We start from the raw sequence: 17,605 nt of genomic DNA, 5'->3' as shown, positions 1-17,605 counted from the left end.
ATGCTTCTAGGGATTCAGATTCCGTACATACCGAATCCTCATAAGCATGAATGGGGATTCCCTCCTTTTATTGGTTGGGCTGGTCCATATGATCCCAGGGGCACTTGCGAACTGTGTGCACCCCTGAGATACGCGGGCCTCCACCCGCGGGTACCTGGAGAGTCCCAGGACCACAAATCTCCGGACTTCCCGGACAGGTACGCGGGCATTTTATTTGCAGATCGGAGGCATTTCCCCATGGGAAGCCTCCGACTCCAAATTCAGGGCCAATGTAATTATTCTATTCGCAGAGTTGTATATATACTAATATAGTAATGTTACTCTCTTCAGCACCACAGTAAATTGTTGGTAGTGGCCATGGGTGATGGGATAACTGAGCAGGGATAGGGCATTAGGAGCTTCCCTACCTTGTCTAAGAGTGCAGGTTGGATTTTTGTCATTATTACTGTAGTGACTGCGACAACTGGAGGGTATATTACCATCTACCCTTTTGAGTCTGCTTGCTCTCTTTCTGTAAAATTGTGATGTGCACGTACATGCCCAATCCTGCAATCCCAGTGGGGAGCCACACTCAAAGGGAGCACAGGTCATTGATGGGGATACAATACTATAGCCACAATTTGCTGACCTGCATTCCCTTCAAAAAGCATTCTGACCTCTACCCAAATTCCGGAACACCTGTTGCACAATTGGTGAATTTACCCTGTGGTGTTTATGAAGAAACCTTGACCTGGAATATCTATGACCGCTAGTGTACTTCTCCCTAATTTCAACACCTTCCCATCAAAAGGGTCAGATATTAGACCAGGGAATGGGTGTTGGGAATTCCAATTGACGTGTTGGACGAGAGTGGAGTCACTTTATTTTTAGAATTTTAAAGCAGCCCTTTACAAAGGGGGTTGAGGTACAGCAATTATTTTCCAAGAGGGAGAACCCAGCAGCCCCTGGACTGGGCACTCTTCAGCTGGCCTCATCTGGGACCCTAGATGCACCCCTATTGACACATGCATCCATCATTGGCAGGCTAATTGCAAGGATAATCAGGGTACCTCCCCGGCCCTAGACAGTCCACTGACATCAATGGCTGATATTTCTGATACATTTATCATCTTAGCACTTACAGTGGTATGTACTTCACACTATGGCTGCGATTTCGCCTATCTGGGCGGCTACATGACGGGAGAGACTGGTGGCGGATGGAGACCCCACTGCTGAGTTGATCCCACTGAAAAATAAGACTTTACCATAATGGGCCTTGTTAAGCCCACCTTGCGCGTTTCCCAGCCCTATTAAAAGGTGCGGGTCTGGTGACGTCATCGGATGACGTGATTCTTCCCGGTATATTTAAAGGGGCCATGGCCCCATTTGCATTCACTTGTGATTTCAGTTAACGCATTGCTGTCAGTGTGTACAGATGTGCATAATATCTTCCCATCATCAAAGAGCAGCGCCTTGCTTCATTGAGGAATCGCTCCATCATCTTGTGAAGGGAGTGAGAGCATGTAGGGAGGTTCTCTTCCCTACCGATGGTAGGAAGAGGCCTCCCCAGCAGACAAAGGCAGCGTGGCTGCAGATAGCGTAGGAGGTGACAGGAATGTGAGTTGTGGTTCGGACCTGGGTGCGGCGCCGCAAGAGGTTTAATGATCTTCTAAGATCAGGAAAAGTGAGTATAAAGCCACACTTACCTTAATGCTGCTGTGCCTCTCATCACATCCCCACCACTTTGCATTGCCATCCCTCCTCCTGCAAACTGTTACTCAACCCACCATCCCTTGGACGTTCATCCATCCCTCTCGCTCTAGCTACATTATCATGTCCCCATCTTACTATGCACCCCTCACACTCACCCTCATCGTTATGCAATGACATTAACTAACAACACAAAAGAAGGCAACTTGGTATTTGCACCCCACTGCATCATTTTCTCCCTCTAAAGATGTAATCCATCCATTCCTTACACTCATTCCATCACTCTCACTCAACCTTCTCTTCTTTCCCTCCTTGCAGGAAAAGAGAGCCCACAATAAGAGGGAGAGGGAGAGAACCGGAGGAGGACCTCAATGCATGGCCTTTTTTTATCACAGCAGAGGAGGCAGCACTGGATATAGCAGGAGTGGTCAACCAGAGGGTCTCATTAGAAGAACCTGGTGACATAATTATGTTCCATACACTTGCATGTATTTCATCAGTCACTCATATGGGGTCTGATGTCACCAGAAAATTAATGCTTATCATGTGGATAATGGCATGTGTCTGCAGTCAACATCTCATATATCTAAATGCTGTCTTTACTCTCCCACAGGTCCATCAAGAGCCCCCCTCTGCCTGCTCCCCCCCCAACTGTTCAGGAGGAAGAGCAACAAGAATCCTCAGAGGAGCCTCCTGTCTCTGAGGGAGCAGTGTCACCTCATACACGGCAAGCCAACACCAGTGCAGAGACACACACCTCGGTGGGTCCCTCGTGAAATAGAGTAGTGTTGTCACCTGGTGTATTTCACATCGCAGGTGAGCAATAGCAGATGGTGGAAACAGTGACATCAGTGGAGACTCCTCGTCAGAGGGCACAGGAGTCTCTTAGTTCTGCTCAGTTGCATGCAGGCGTTGCGCCTCGGGGGCCATCCAGGAAGAGGGCGATCCTGGAGCTGCAGGAACAAGTGTAGGAGGCTCTGATAAGTTTCTTGACTGCGGTGACTGCGAGTGTGCATTGAATGGAGGAGTCCATCTCAAACATGAGCACTACCGTGGTGCACTCAATGGCAGCTATAAGTTCCTCCATGGATATGATGGCCAACTCCATGGAGGACATAACGCTCCAGTCTCATGAGAACATGGTTTCACTTCAAAGTAGTTGGGCATCTATGGAGGAGAGAAACCAGAGGCCCATAGACGCCCTTTCTAGAAGGGGTGTCATTATAGACGAGGGCCCTCATGGCCCCACGGAAGTATGGCAAATTGCTCTCAAGCTCCTTGCTAGCAGCGAAGTGCAGGTGGCCCATGAGAGGGATGATGGTGGGAGGGGACATGGAAGTGGGGGACTCCTCTCCAAGCGATCACACTTCCACCCCCTTACCAACCCTTCGGTCAGAGCCCCAGATGCCTCCCCGGATAGTGATGGCCATGTCTGCCCCTACATAGTCGCAGGAGCAGCAGACTTTGGCGGGGCCCTCACGGGCTCCTAAACCCAGAGGACGACCATCAAAGACGTCTAAGCAGGCACAGCACGGAGTCAAGGAGGCTGCGTCTACCTCTGCTGAAGCCACAGGGTTAGCAGCACGTAGAAACACTTGGAAAAGAAAGATCCCACACAAATAGTCACAAGGGTAGTCACACGGGTGTGTTTTTCATTATTAATGTTATGTTGAAATTCTATGATGTAGCTGTAATAAACCATTTATTTTTCAATATTTGCAGTCAGTGACAAATGTGTGTGTTCAAATGGAAGTGGCAGAGTGAACATAAGAACATAAGAAATAGGAGCAGGAATAAGCCACTTGGCCCCTCAAGCCTGCTCCGCCATTCAATAAGATCATGGCTGATCTTGGGCTCAAAGCCATTTCCCTGCCTTCTCCCCATAACCCTTCACTCCCTTATCTTGCAAAAATCTGTCCATCTCCACCTTAAATGTATTTAATGACCCAGCCTCCACGGCTCTCTGGGGCAGAGAATTCCACAGATTTACGACCCTCTGAGAGAAGAAATTCCTCCTCATCTCAGTTCTATAAGGGCGACCCTTTATTCTGAAACTATGCCCTGAGTTCTAGATTTCCCCACGAGGGGAAACATCCTCTCTGCATCTACCTTGTCGAGCCCCCTCAGTATCTTATATGTTTCAATAAGATCACCTCTCATTCTTCTAAATTCCAATGAGTATAGGCCCAACCTGCTCAACCTTTCTTCATAAGTCAGCCCCCTCATCTCTGGAATTAACCTAGTAAATCGTCTCTGAACTGCTTCCAATGCAAGTATATCCTTCCTTAACTAAGGAGACCAAAACTGTACGCAGTACTCAAGGTGTGGTCTCACCAATACCCTGTACAGTTGTAGCAGGACTTCCCTGCTTTTATACTCCAACCCCCTTGCAATAAAGGCCAACATTCCATTTGCCTTTTTGATTACTTGCTGCACCTGCATGCTAACTTTTTGTATTGCATGCACAAGGACCCCCAGGTCCCTCTGAAGTGTAGCATTTTGTAATCTCTCTCCATTTAAATAATAATTTGCTTTTTTATTTTTCCTGCCAGAGTGGGTAACCTCACACTTTCCCACATTATACTCCATCTGCCAAATGTTTGCCCACTCATTTAGCCTGTCTATATCCCTTTGAGTCCTCTGCACAACTTGCTTTTCCACCTATCTTTGTATCATCCGCAAACTTGGCTACATTATACTCGATCCCTTCATCCAAGTCATTAATGTAGATTGTAAATAGTTGAGGCCCCAGCACTGACCCCTGTGGCACCCCACTAGTTACTGTTTGCCAACCGGAAAATGACACATTTATCCTGACTCTCTGCTTTCTGTTAGTTAGCCAATTCTCTATCCATGCTAATATATTACCCCCAACTCTGTGAGCTCTTATCTTATGCAGTAACCTTTTATGTGGCACCTTATCGAATGCCTTCTGAAAATCCAAATACACCACATCCACTGGCTCACCTTTGTCCACCCTGCTCGTTACATCCTCAAAGAACTCCAGCAAATTTGTTAAACATGATTTCCCTTTCATAAAACCATGCTGATTCTGCTTGACTGCATTATGCTTTTCCAAATACCCTGCTACTGCTTCCTTAATGAAGGACTCCAGTATTTTCCCAATGACAGATATTAGGCTAACTGGTCTATAGTTTCCTGCTTTCTGTCTCCCTCCTTTACATTTGTGGTTTTCCAATCTGCGTGGCCCTCTCCAGAGTCCAGGGAATTTTGGTAGATTGCAACCAATGCATTCACTATCTCTGCAGCCACTTCTTTTAAGACCCTGGGATGCAGGCCATCTGGTCCAGGGGACTTGTCGTCATTTAGTCCCATTATTTTACCAAGTACTTTTTCCTTCGTGATAGTGATTGTCTTTAGTTCCCCCCTCCCTGTGGCCACTTGATTATCCATTATTGGGATGTTGTTAGTGTCTTCTACTGTGAAGACACTTACAAAATATTTGTTCAGAGTCTCTGCCATTTCCCCGTTCCCCATTATTAATTCCCCAGTCTCATCCTCTAAGGGACCAATGTTTACTTTAGCTACTCTCTTCCTTTTTATATACCTGTAGAAGCTCTTACTATCTGTTTTAATATTTCTTGCCAGTTTACTCTCATAATTCATCTTCTCTCTCTTTATTTTTTTTTAGTCATCCTTTACTGGTTATTAAAAACTTCCCAATCCTCTGGCCTCCCACCAATCTTGGCGTTCATTTTCAATTTGATACCATCCTTTACTTCCTTAGTTAGCCACGGATGGTGCTCCCTTCTCTTAAAATCTTTCTTTCTCACTGGAATATATTTTTGTTGAGAGTTGTGAAATATCTCCTTAAATGTCCCCCACTGCATTTCAACTGTCTTACCCTTTAATTTATTTTTCCAGTCCACTTTAGCAAGTACTGCCCTCATGCCATTGTAATTGCCTTTGTTTAAGATCAGGGCACTGGTTTGAGATACAATTTTCTCATCCTCCAACTGAATTTGAAATTCAACCATGTTGTGATCACTCTTTCCTAGAGGATCCTTTACTATGAGATCATTTATTAATTCTGTCACATTACACAGTACCAGATCCAAGATAGCCTGCTCCCTGGTTGGTTCCATTACATACTGTTCTAGGAAACCATCCTGGATACACTCTATGAACTCCTCCTCAAGGCTACTATGGCTAATTTGATTTGTCCAATCAATATGGAGACTGAAATCACCCATGATTATTACCGTACCTGTTTTACAATTTGTTGATTTATACTCTGTCCAACAGTATTGCTACTTTTTCCCCTTATTATTTTTTATCTCCACCCAAGTTTGATTTGAAGATGCATATTTTTATTGGTGGAAAAATATGGGGGTAGTAAAGCAGTCCTGTTGCATGATGGTAAGGTCCAGTTGATTCAGGTGGAACTTGTCTGCTACCTCTTGAAAGAACAAACTCTTGGGGGTTGATTTTCAGTGTGCCGTGAGGCGGGCTTTTAGGCGTGCGGGGGGCAAAAATCCCGAATTCGGGGGTCCCGACACCATCCCGCCCAAAACCCGCCTCCACGTAAGTTTCAAAGGAGGCAGGTACCCACCCCGCACTGGGACCCGCCGACCCGAGGCGGGAAGGGATTAGCGCCAATTAACTGCCCTATTTTGAGGGGTGTCGTGTGGGATTCCCGACGGCTCCAAACCACACCAGGTTAGAGCAGGCGGGCCGTCGGGTTGAAGGACTTGGAGGGGTCGCGATGTCGGTGTTCAGGTGAGTGATGGGTGCATGAGTGCAAAGATAAGTGTGTTTGGTGTGTCTAAAGTGTGTAAAGAAGTTTAAATTACCTGTACTTACCTTAACAGCCTTTCTTCCTCTAGGTTTCGGGAGTCCATCACTCAGCCGGCACTGAAAGCAAAATAGCTGCGAGCTGTCAAAAGTGACAGCCTTCAGCTTTCATTGCCGGTGAGAGTTCTAACTGAGTCTGTGTAGAAGAACTCAGGTTAGAAGTCAGACTGTCACTGTTTGACAGCTTCAAACAGCTGTGAAACACTGATATTTCATCTGTCAAGACCTCTTGACAGATGAAATTTCAGTCTGTGACGTCACCTGTTGCCGGGTGGCCCTTCATTGGCCTGCTGAGCCCGCTGGGCGGGCTCAACAAGGTCAATCAAGGGAAAATCGCGTGGATTGGCTGGACGTCGATGTAGGCGGGACAAAAACCCGAAAGTTGTAGTCCTGCCTCCTTCCCGACTGCTGAATGAAAATCGACACCTTGGTGTGTGCAATTAAATGAATGTCACTGCAAGGCCATAACTATTCCCAACTTCTATGCCTCTGGGTCCTTCCAGGCTGCTGCAGGGATGTAGAATCCTAGAATGATACAGCACAGGAGGCAATTCGGCCCATCATGCCTATGCTGGCTCTTTGGTAGAGCCATCAAATTAATCACATTTCCCTGCTCTTTCCCCATAGCCCTGTAATTTCCCCCCCCCCCCCCCCAAGTATTTATCCAATTCCCTTTTGAATGTTACTATTGAAACTGCTTCCACCACCCTTTCAGGCAGTGCATTCCAGATCACAACAACTCACTGTGTAAAACTCATGTCGACTCTGGTTCTTTTGCTAATCACCTTAAATCTGTCTCCTCTGGTTACAGACACTTCTGCCATTGGAAATAGTTTCTACTTATTTGCTCTATCAAAACCATTCATTATTTTGAACACCTCTATCAAATTTTCTCTTCACCTTGTCTGCTTTAAGGAGAACAACCCCAGCTTCTCCAGTCTCTCCACGTAACTGAAGTCTCGCATCCCTGGTACCATTCTAGTAAATCTCTTCTGCACCCTCCCCAAAGCTGTGATATCCTCCCTAAAGTGTGGTGCCTTGAATTGAATACAATACTCCAGCTGAGGCCTAATCAGTGTTTTATAACAGTTTAGCATAACTTCTATTCCTCCAGTAACTTGGTTGAGGGGTGATGACACCTTACCCTTAAATGAAACTTCCCCGTCTGGCTATACCTTCCACCACTTGCCCCGCTCAGACCACCGTGGTGGCGGTAAGGCTCTAATCACCAAATCATACCTTGGTCTGTCCCCTTACTCCTCCGGCACTTTCTCCTCCTTTGAGCATCTCGCCTTATTCCACCCCCTCTCACCTCTCATTTAAAATTCTTGTTCTCTACCGCCCACCCAAGTACCATAAAAATTTTATTACCAAGATATTTTCACTGCTCTCCTCCCTCAGCCTCTGCACCGAACGACCTCTCATCCTCAGTGATTTCAACCTCCATCTCAATTCATCATGCTTTCTCGCCTCTGAGTTCACTAGCCTCCTACCCTCCCTTAATCTCTCCCTCCATGTAAAATCCCCAATGCATATTCACGGCCACACCATCAACCTTGCCATCTCTCATGGCCTCGCTACTCCCATCATGTCAATCGCAGATAAGGCCATCTCTGACCACTTCCTCGTATTGCTCTCCACCCACATCCCCCTTCCACCCACTCCCCCTAACCCTACTTCCTCCTGCATCCGCCCCTGGAAAAAAACTCTCTCCCATCTCTCTTACAACTGCACTTATGAAATCCCAACTGTCCAGCCTTTGACCCTCCATTCACCATGATATTTCTGCAGCTACCAATCTGCTCAACCACACCCTCACCACCACTTTTGATGCCCTAGTCCCGATTAAAACAATTTGGGGGCTAAATTCTGTTGATTCGCGCCTCCGGGGCGTAAATCAACTAGAGCCTGGGCGCGGTGCCACTAACGCATCCCGCGAAATTCAGCTAGAGGTTAGCGGCAACGCTAACCGTTAGCGCTGCACCGCCGGTGATGACATCATCGCCATGCGCCGCACCCAGGCTGTACTATTGGGTGGCGCCCCCCGACTTACCACTGGACGCTATATCCACCGGGGTCAGGGGGGCCTACCTGTGGCCGGGGCAGCGCTAGTTAAAGGGGAGGTGGCGGGCGGCCATTTTTGTTGCTGGCCGCCTGCCAGCACCTGCCCCCGTTGCTGTCCCCGGCCTCCGTGAAGCCCCCCTGCGGGGTGCCAGCTGCTCTCCGTGAGCCCGGGTTCGTTTGCCGGCACTCCCTATCCCCGGTGGCCCAGCTGGGTGCCGGGACCCACTACGCCAGGCCCCTCCCCTTTAGTAAGGGGAGGAAGGCCTGCAGTACCGCGGCATGTAGCACCATGATATTGGCTCGCAGCGCCCCAAGAGGGACGCGGGGCACTTCCATAGCGCCCCTCCTCCCTCTCGCGGCGCTACCTGGGAAAATCGGCTGCGGGGGTGCTAACTTTTTCGAGGCGCTAAAATTGGCGCCCCGGCGGAGGTAGCGGCCCAAAGGGGGTGCTACCCAATTTTTACCCCTTACTCTCTCTCACCCTGGACGCTCCCCCTGGTATGGCCCTCATCTCCGCTCCCTTAAGTCCAAGGGACGCACACTTGAATGGATATGGCAGACAACTGGTTTGGCCATTCACCGCCAGATCTGGCTGGACCACATTATCAGGTCCTGCTCTCGTCTGCCAAAATTGCTCACTATTCCAGAATCATTCTGGAATGCAAAGATAACCCCGGCTCTTATTCTCTACCGCTAACCATCTTCTTAAACCCCTCTCCCCTGTCTCCTCCACCCTCACCTCCAACAACAAGTGTAAGGAGCTCATGGACTTCTTTGTCTCTAAGATTGAGACCATCCATTCAGCTGTCTCTGCCACTTCCCTTCCTTCCCCTAGCCCACCGGGCCAAACTTCCTCTAAGGTTCCCCCCTACCCTAGCCTGAACTCACATCTTTCTCCAGTTTCTCTCCAATCTCCCCTCATGACCTCTCCGTGCCCATCTTATCCATGAGACCCACTTCCTGCTCCCTCGACCCTGTTCCCACCAAACTGCTGACAACCAAGTGCCAGGCAATGACCATCTCCAGCAAGCGAGACTCTAACCATCTCCCCTTGACATTCAGTGGCATTACCATCACTGAATCCCCCACTATCAACATCCTGTGGGTTACCATTGATCAGAAACTGAACTGGACCAGCCATATAAATACTGTGGCTACAAGAGCAGGCCAGAGGCTGGGAATTCTGCGGCGAGTGTCTCACCTCCTGACTCCCCAAAGTCTTTCCACCATCTACAAGGCACAAGTCAGGAGTGTGATGGAATACTCTCCACTTGCCTGGATGAGTGCAGCTCCAACAACACTCAAGAAGCTCGACACCATTCAGGATAAAGCAGCCCGCTTGATTGGCACTCCATCCACCACCTTCAACATTCACTTCCTCCACCACCGGCGCACTGTGGCTGCAGTGTGTACCATCTACAAGATGCACTGCAGCAACTCGCCACTGCTCCTTCAACAGCACCTTCCAAACCCGCGACCTCTACCACTTAGAAGGACAAGGGCAGCAGACGCATGGGAACATCACCACCTACAAGTTCCCCTCCAAGCCATACACCATCCTGACTTGGACCTGTATCGCCGTTCCTTCACTGTCGCTGGGCCAAAATCCTGGAACTCCCTTCCTAACAGCATTGTGGGTGTACCTACACCATATGGACTGCAGCGGTTCAAGGCGGCGGCTCACCACCATCTTCTCAAGGGTAATTAGGGATGGGCACTAAATGCAGGCCTAGCCAGCGACGCCCACATCCCATCAATGAATTAAAAAAAAGCAATCCAACTTCCTCTTCTGGCTCCCATGTTAGCTGACATTGTTAATGGTTCTCCTCAGGTACAGTCCCCTCTCCCTCAAATCTGCCGTCATCACCCCTCTCAAAAAAACAACCCTTGACCCCTCCGTCCTTGCAAACTGCCGCCCCCATCTCCAACCTCTCTTTCCTTTCCAAAGTCCTTGAACGTGTTGTCGCCTCCCAAATCCGTGCCCATCTTTCCTGCAATTCCATGTTTGAATCTCTCCAATCAGGTTTCCGCCCTTGCCGCAGTACCGAAACGGCTCCACTCAAAGTCACAAATGACACCCTTTGTGACTGTGACAAAGGTAAGCTATCCCTTCTCGTCCTTCTTGACTTGTCTGCAGCCTTTGACATGGTTGACCACTCCATCCTTCTCCAACGCCTCTCCACCATCGTCCAGCTGGGTGGGACTGCACTCGCCTGGTTCCATTCTTATCCATCTAATCGTAGCCAGAGAATCTCCTGCAGCGGCTTCTCTTCCCACTCCTGCATCGTTACCTCTGGTGTCCCCCCAAGGATCTATCCTTGACCCCCTCCTATTTCTCATCTACATGTTGCCCCTTGGCGACATCATCCGAAAACACAGCATCAGTTTCTACTTGGACGCTGACGACACCCAGCTCTACCTCACTATCACTTCTTTCAACCCCTCCATAGTCTCTAAATTGTCAGACTGCTTGTCCAACATCCAGTTCTGGATGAGCAGAAATTTTCTCCAATTAAATACTGGGAAGATCGAAACCATTGTTTTTGGTCCTGCCACAAACTCCATTCCCTAGCCACTGACTCCATCCCTCTTCCTGACATCTGTCTGAGGTTGAACCACACTGTTCACAACCTTGGTGTCATATTTGACCCTGAAATGAACTTCCGACCACATATTCGCAGCATAACTAAGACCGCCTATTTCCACTTCCATAACATCGCTTGTCTCCACCCTTGCCTCAGCTCATCCACTGCTGAAACCCTCATCCATGCCTTTGTTACCTCTAGACTTGACTATTCCAATGCACTCCTGGCTGGCCTCCCACATTCCACCCTACGTAAACTTGAGGTCATCCAAACTCGGCTGCCTGTGTCCTAGCTCGCACCAAGTCCCATTCACCCATCACCCCTGTGCTCACTGACCTACATTGGCTCCCAGTTAAGCAACGCCTCGATTTCAAAATTCTCATTCTTGTTTTCAAATCCCTCCATGGCCTCGCCCCACCCTATCTCTGAAATCTCCTTCATCCCCATCACCCCCCCGAGATATCTGCACTCCTCTAATTCTGCCCTCTTGAGTATCCCTGATTATAATCGCTCAACCATTGGGGACCGTGCCTTCTATTGCCTAGGCCCTAAGCTCTGGAATTTCCTGCCTAAACCTCTCCGCCTCGCTACCTCTTTCCTTCTTTAAGACGCTTCTTAAAACCTACTTCTTTGACCTTTTTTGGTCACCTGCCCTAATTTCTCCTTATGTGGCTCGGTGTCAAATATTTTGTTTTTTAATAATTATGTGAACTGCTTTGGGACGTTTTACTACGTTAAAGGCACTATATAAATAAAAGTTGTTGTTGTTGTAATAAAGCCAAGGATCCCATATGCTTTTTGAACAGCCTTCTCAACTTGTCCTGCCACCTTCAAAGATTTGTGTACGTACACCCCCAGGTCGCTCTGTTCCTGCACCCCCTTTAAAATTGTACCATTTAGTTCATATTGCCTCTCCTCGTTCTTCCTATAGAAAACATAGAAGATAGGAGCAGTTGTAGGCCATTCGGCCCCTCGAGCCTGCTCCGCCATTCAATGAGATCATGGCTGATCATCCAAATTCAGTACCCTGTTCCTGCCTTCTCTCCATATCCCTTGATCCCTTTAGCCTTAAGAAATATATCCAACTCCTTCTTGAATATATTTAATGAACTGGCCTCTACCGCCGCCTTTGGCAGAGAATTCCACAGGTTCACCACTCTCTGGGTGAAGAAATTCCTCCTCATCTCTGTCCTAAATGGCTTACCCCTTATCCTTAGAATGTGACCCCTAGTTCTGGACTCCCCGACCATCGGGAACATCCTTCCAGCATCTAGTCTGTCTAGTCCTGTTAGAATTTTATAAGTTTCGATGAGATCCACTCTCATTCTTCTAAACTCCAGCGAGTACAAGCCCAATCGACCCAATCTCTCCTCATACGTCATTCCTGCCATCCCAGCTATCAGAATGCATCACTTCAACACTTGTCTGCGTTAAATTTCATGTGCCATGTGTCTGCCCATTTTACCAGTCTGGCTATGTCCTCCTGAAGTCTGTTACTATGCTCCTCACTGTTTACTACATTTTGAGTTTCGTGTCATATGCAAACTTAAATTATGCCCTATACCCAAGTCCAGGTCGTTAGTATATATATATATATATACTAGCTGGAGTGCCCGGCGGTGCCGAGGGTTTTTTGAGGGCATGTTGTTGTTGGAAGAGAGAGAGAGACTGGGGGGAAAAGAGAGAGAGAGAGACTGGGGGGGAAAAGAGAGAGAGAGAGAGACTGGGGGGAGAAGAGAAAGAGAGATTGGGGAGAAGAGAAAGAGATGGGGGGCAGAGAGAGACTGGGGGCAGAGAGAGACTGGGGGAGAGAGAGAGACTGGGGGGAGAGAGAGAGACTGGGGGGAAGTTGTTGAGGGCATGTTGTTGGAAAGAGAGAGAGTGACTGGGGGGGAGAAGAGAGAGAGAGCGACTGGGGGGAGAAGAGAGAGAGAGACTGGGGGGAGAGAGAGACTGGGGGAGAGAGAGAGAGAGAGAGAGAGAGACTGGGGGGAGAGAGAGACTGGGGGAGAGAGAGAGAGAGAGAGACTGGGGGAGAGAGAGAGGGGGACTGGGGGGGGAGAGGGAGAGAGAGAGACTGGGGAGAGAGAGAGAGAGAGGAATGGGGGGAGAAGAGAGAGAGACTGGGGGGGAGAAGAGAGAGACTGGGGGGAGAGATGAGGGGGGGGGAGGAGAGAGAGAGGAGGGGGGAGGAGAGAGAGATTGGGGGGAGAGAGAGAGGGGGGAAAGAGAGGGGGGGGAGAGAGAGGGGGGGGAAAGAGAGAGAGAGGGGAGGGAGGGGGCAGACAGAGAGGGGGGTGGGAGGGGGCAGACGGGGAGGGAGGGAGAGGGACGAGAGAGGGGGAGAGAGGGGGCAGGAGGGAGGGGGCAGAGAGGGGGAGAGGGGCAGAGAGAGAGGGGGAGGGAGGGAGGAGGGGGAGGGAGGGGGCAGAGAGAGAGGGGGAGGGAGAGAGGGGTAGAGAGAGAGGGGGAGGGAGGGGGCAGAGAGAGAGGGGGAGGGAGGGGGCAGAGAGGGGGAGGGAGAAAGGGTGAGGCAGGTGGGAGAGAGAGGGGGAGAGAGAGAGGGTGAGGCAGGGGGGAGAGAGAGGGGGAGGGGGAGAGGGGAGGGGGGGAGTGGGGGGGAGGAGAGAGAGACAGAGGGAAGGAGAGAGAGAGGGCGAGTGGCCCGCGGCCGCAAATGGAGCCAAGCCCCGGGAACAGGCGTGAGCCGGCTTGAGGTTGAGAGGGGTGGCCGGGCCCAGTTGCCGGGGTAACCCTTCCCCCCCCCTTCCCACCCTTCCCCCCCCTTCCCACCCTCCCGAGCCCCACTCTCCGCCATCCCGAGGCCCACCCTCCGCCCTCACCGAGCCCCTCCCCTCCCGAGCCCCGGTCCCCCGCCCGAGCCGGCTTCAAGACCGCCGATTGCGGCTGGGTCTGCGCTGGAGCCAAGCCCCGGGAACGGGCGTGAGCCGGCTTGAGGCTGTGAGAGAGGGCCGGGCCCGGTTGCCGGGGTAACCCTTCCCCCCCCCCCCTTCCCGCTCTCCCGAGCACCGGCCCCTCGCCCAAGCCGGCTTCAAGACCGCCGATTGCGGCTGGGCCTGCGCGCCGCGCGGGGAAGAGTGAGAGAGAGACGCTGCCGCTCATCAGTGCCCTCAAAGCCGCCGGTGCGCGACCTAGCGCGTGATGCACGGAGCGGACTCAGGTCGCGCTCCGGGCCGACGTTGACGCGCGTGCTCCGGGCCGACGTTGACGCGCGCGCTGACTCCCGCCCCGCCCGCCTTTACTAAGATGGTGGCGATGGCTATGCTCGCCTCAGTCCCGCACCGCCAGCCTTTAGAAAGATGCGGCGATCGCGGGCCGCTTGTTGAGCGGGACGGGAGGTGCCTAGCTCGGGCGTGGCTGGGCAACAGAGGCCCAGGCTTCGAGGCCTGCAAAAACGGTGAAAGGTAGGAAAAATTATAGAGGTTAGAGAAAAGATTTACAAATTAATTAACTTCTTTTAAAACAATTTGTGTTTTAAAAGCAACTTTTTTTTGCTGGAAATATAGATTTGAAAAGAAACACGCAGAAAGTGGAAAAAGAAATGAAGAGTTTGGAATCAAGATGGCGGCCACTCACCTCGGCTCAGAATGATTAGGCCCGCCCACACAAGCACCGATTGGTGAACCGTCAGGTCACTGAACTGTAGGATTGGTCAATCGTCACGTCACTCAACTCTAGGATGGCCCACCCACACACGCAATGAACCCGCCCCCGTGACCCAGCGATTGGTCAACTGTCAGGTCGCTCGACTGTACGATTGGTCAACCTTCACGTCACTCAATGCTAATGAGCGGATAACTACTACTCTCTGCTTTCTATATCTTAGCCAATTTTGTATCAATGCTGCTACTGTCCTTTTAATCCCATGGGCTTTAATTTTGCTACCAAGTCTATTATGTGGTACATTATCAAACACCTTTTGAAAGTCCATATGCACCACATCAACCGCACTACCCTCATCAACCATCTCATTTACTTCATCAAAGAACTCGATCAAATTAGTCAAACACAATTTGCCTTTAACAAATCTGTGCTGACTTTCATTTATTAGCCCATACTTTTCCAAATGCCAATTAATTTTGTTCCAGATTATTGTCTGTAAAAGTTTCCCCACCAGTGACGTTAGGCTAACTGGCCTGTTGTTGCCAGGTTTATCCCTCTCTCCTTTTTTAAACAGGGGTGTAACATTTGCAATCCTCCAGTCCTCTGGCACCACCATATCCAAGGGGGATTGGAAGATTGTGGCTAGATTTCCACCCTTAGTTCCCTCAGTAACCTAGGATGCATCCCATCCGGACCGGGTGACTTTGCTACTTTGAGGACTGTCAACCTTTTAAGTACCTCTTTATTTTTATCCTATCCAATATCACTATTTACTACTACATTGGCAGCATCCTCTTCTCTATTGAAGACAGATGCAAAGTACTCATTTTTACCTCAACCATACCCTCTGCCTCCACAAGAAGATCTCCTTTTTGGTCCCTAATCAGCCCCACCCTTCCTTTGACTGCCCTTTTACTATTTATGTGTTTATTAAAAACTTTTTGGTTCCCTTTTATACTAAACTATTCTCGTACTCTTTGCCCCTCTTATTCCCTTTTTTGATCTCCTCAGTACTTTCTATGTTCAGCTTGGTTCTCTACTGTATTATGAACCTTATAAATTGCCCCTTGGGGCCAGATCCCTTTTCAACTCACTGCAAAGTTAAGCCCAGTCTGGCAGCTAAGTCCATCAGGACTCGGCCAGCTCGGTCAGTGGTGGTGCTACCGAGCCACACTTGGTGATAGACATTGAAGTCCCCCTCCCAGAGTACATTCTGTGCCTTCGCTACACTCAGTGTTTCCTTTAAGTGGTATTCAAATGGAGAAGTACTGAGTCATCAGCTGAGGGAGAGTGGTAGGTGGTAATCAGCAGGAGGTTTCCTTGCCTATGTTTGATGTGAAGCCATGAGACTTCATGGGGTCCGGAGTCAACGTTGAGGACTCCCAGGGCACCTCCCCCATGACTGTATACCATTGTGGCCCCACCTCTGGTCAATTTGTCTTGCCGGTAAGACAGGACATACCCAGGGATGGTGATGGAGGAGTCTGGGACATTGGCTGATATGTATGATTCTGTAAGTATGACTGTTGCTTGACTAGTTTGTGAGATAGGTGTCGCAACTTTGGCACCAGTCCCTAGATGTTAGTGAGGAGGTCTTTGCAGGGTCGGCTGGGCTGGGTGTGGCTTTGGCGTGTCCGAAGCCAGTGCCTATTTCAATGCCTAGTGGTCCATCCAGTTTTACTCTTTTGTTCTTTTCTAGCAGTTTGCTACAACTGAGTGGCTTGTTAAGCCACTTCAGAGGGTAGTTAAGAGTCAACCACATTAGTATGGGACTGGAGTCACATATAAGCCAGAGTGGGTATGGACGGCAGGTTTTCTTCAGATTAGTGAACCAGTTGGGTTTTTGCAACAATCCGATGCCAATTCATGGTACCAGCTTTTGTTATTTCCAGATTTCTTTTGTTCTGAAATTGTAGGGGAACTCAAATTCTCTGGATTATTAATCCAGACTAGTCCTGTAACATAACCACTATGCTACAGTAGTGCTTATGATCAATGATGATTGTAATGTGTTGTGTTGAGTGTTTTTCAACACCAGATGGCCCAGGTATATTTGTTGAGAGAAGTGTATCACACAACCTTTATGATAACATCAGCAAAGTATAGCTAATGTAAAATTATTCACAGCAAGTCACCAAAAAAATTGATGTTTGACATGAGCAGAGGTACTGTTGTATTTTTCTATTGATAGATCCCCGGAATCTCATTTTGAAATATATAGGACCCAAAAGTCCTCTGCCCATCTGTCACATTCCTGCCATTAACTCCAGTGAAGTGGAACGTAAGAGTCAGAAAATAGAGACCCAATTATCCTAGGTCCCAGTCCACAGAGAGTTTCCATGAGCCTTGTAAGAGGTGGCGCCTTCCCCCACCCCTAACAAGGCAAAGGGCACACAGGCTGGGGGTGGGGATGCCTACTTTGATAGTCCCTGCAATTTAGGCCTCACAAAGGCCTAATAGATCTTCAGAGGTCAGTATGCTGAGAAGAAAGAGGTGTACCAGCCTCTTTAATGGTGCATATAGGGATCAACATGATCCAGGCCTGGACCCCCAAAGATTTATTCCGGTAAAAGCTTTATTTTTGCCCCCTTATTAAAGGTGCCCATATTTAGTTTCTGTGGAGGAAGCCAGAGAACTACCTCCCAAAACAGACTGCCCTCCTCCTGCCCCATGTAAATGATCGCATTTCACACTGAGCCCACAAACTCCATCGCGACCCTTACCCCAGAACATCAGCCCGAAGGATTTTCAGCCCATATTCTGTAGGCCACAACAAACACTGGGAAGATCCCTAACATAGTCATTTGTATAGTTTCCCATTATGCCCC

At 49.4% G+C, this 17,605-nt stretch overlaps 1 protein-coding gene across 3 annotated transcripts in view; it reads left to right on the top strand.

Moving 5' to 3' along the window:
- Positions 1–17,605, top strand: part of ak9 (adenylate kinase 9) — a 366,094-nt gene that overhangs the window by 340,984 nt on the left and 7,505 nt on the right. The window lies entirely within an intron of this gene.

Source organism: Somniosus microcephalus, chromosome 9 (genome assembly GCF_052327205.1).
Source record: "Somniosus microcephalus isolate GS21.2 chromosome 9, FLI_Smic_1.0, whole genome shotgun sequence".
Taxonomy (NCBI): domain Eukaryota; kingdom Metazoa; phylum Chordata; class Chondrichthyes; order Squaliformes; family Somniosidae; genus Somniosus; species Somniosus microcephalus.
This window is presented reverse-complemented; position numbering and strand designations above follow the sequence as displayed.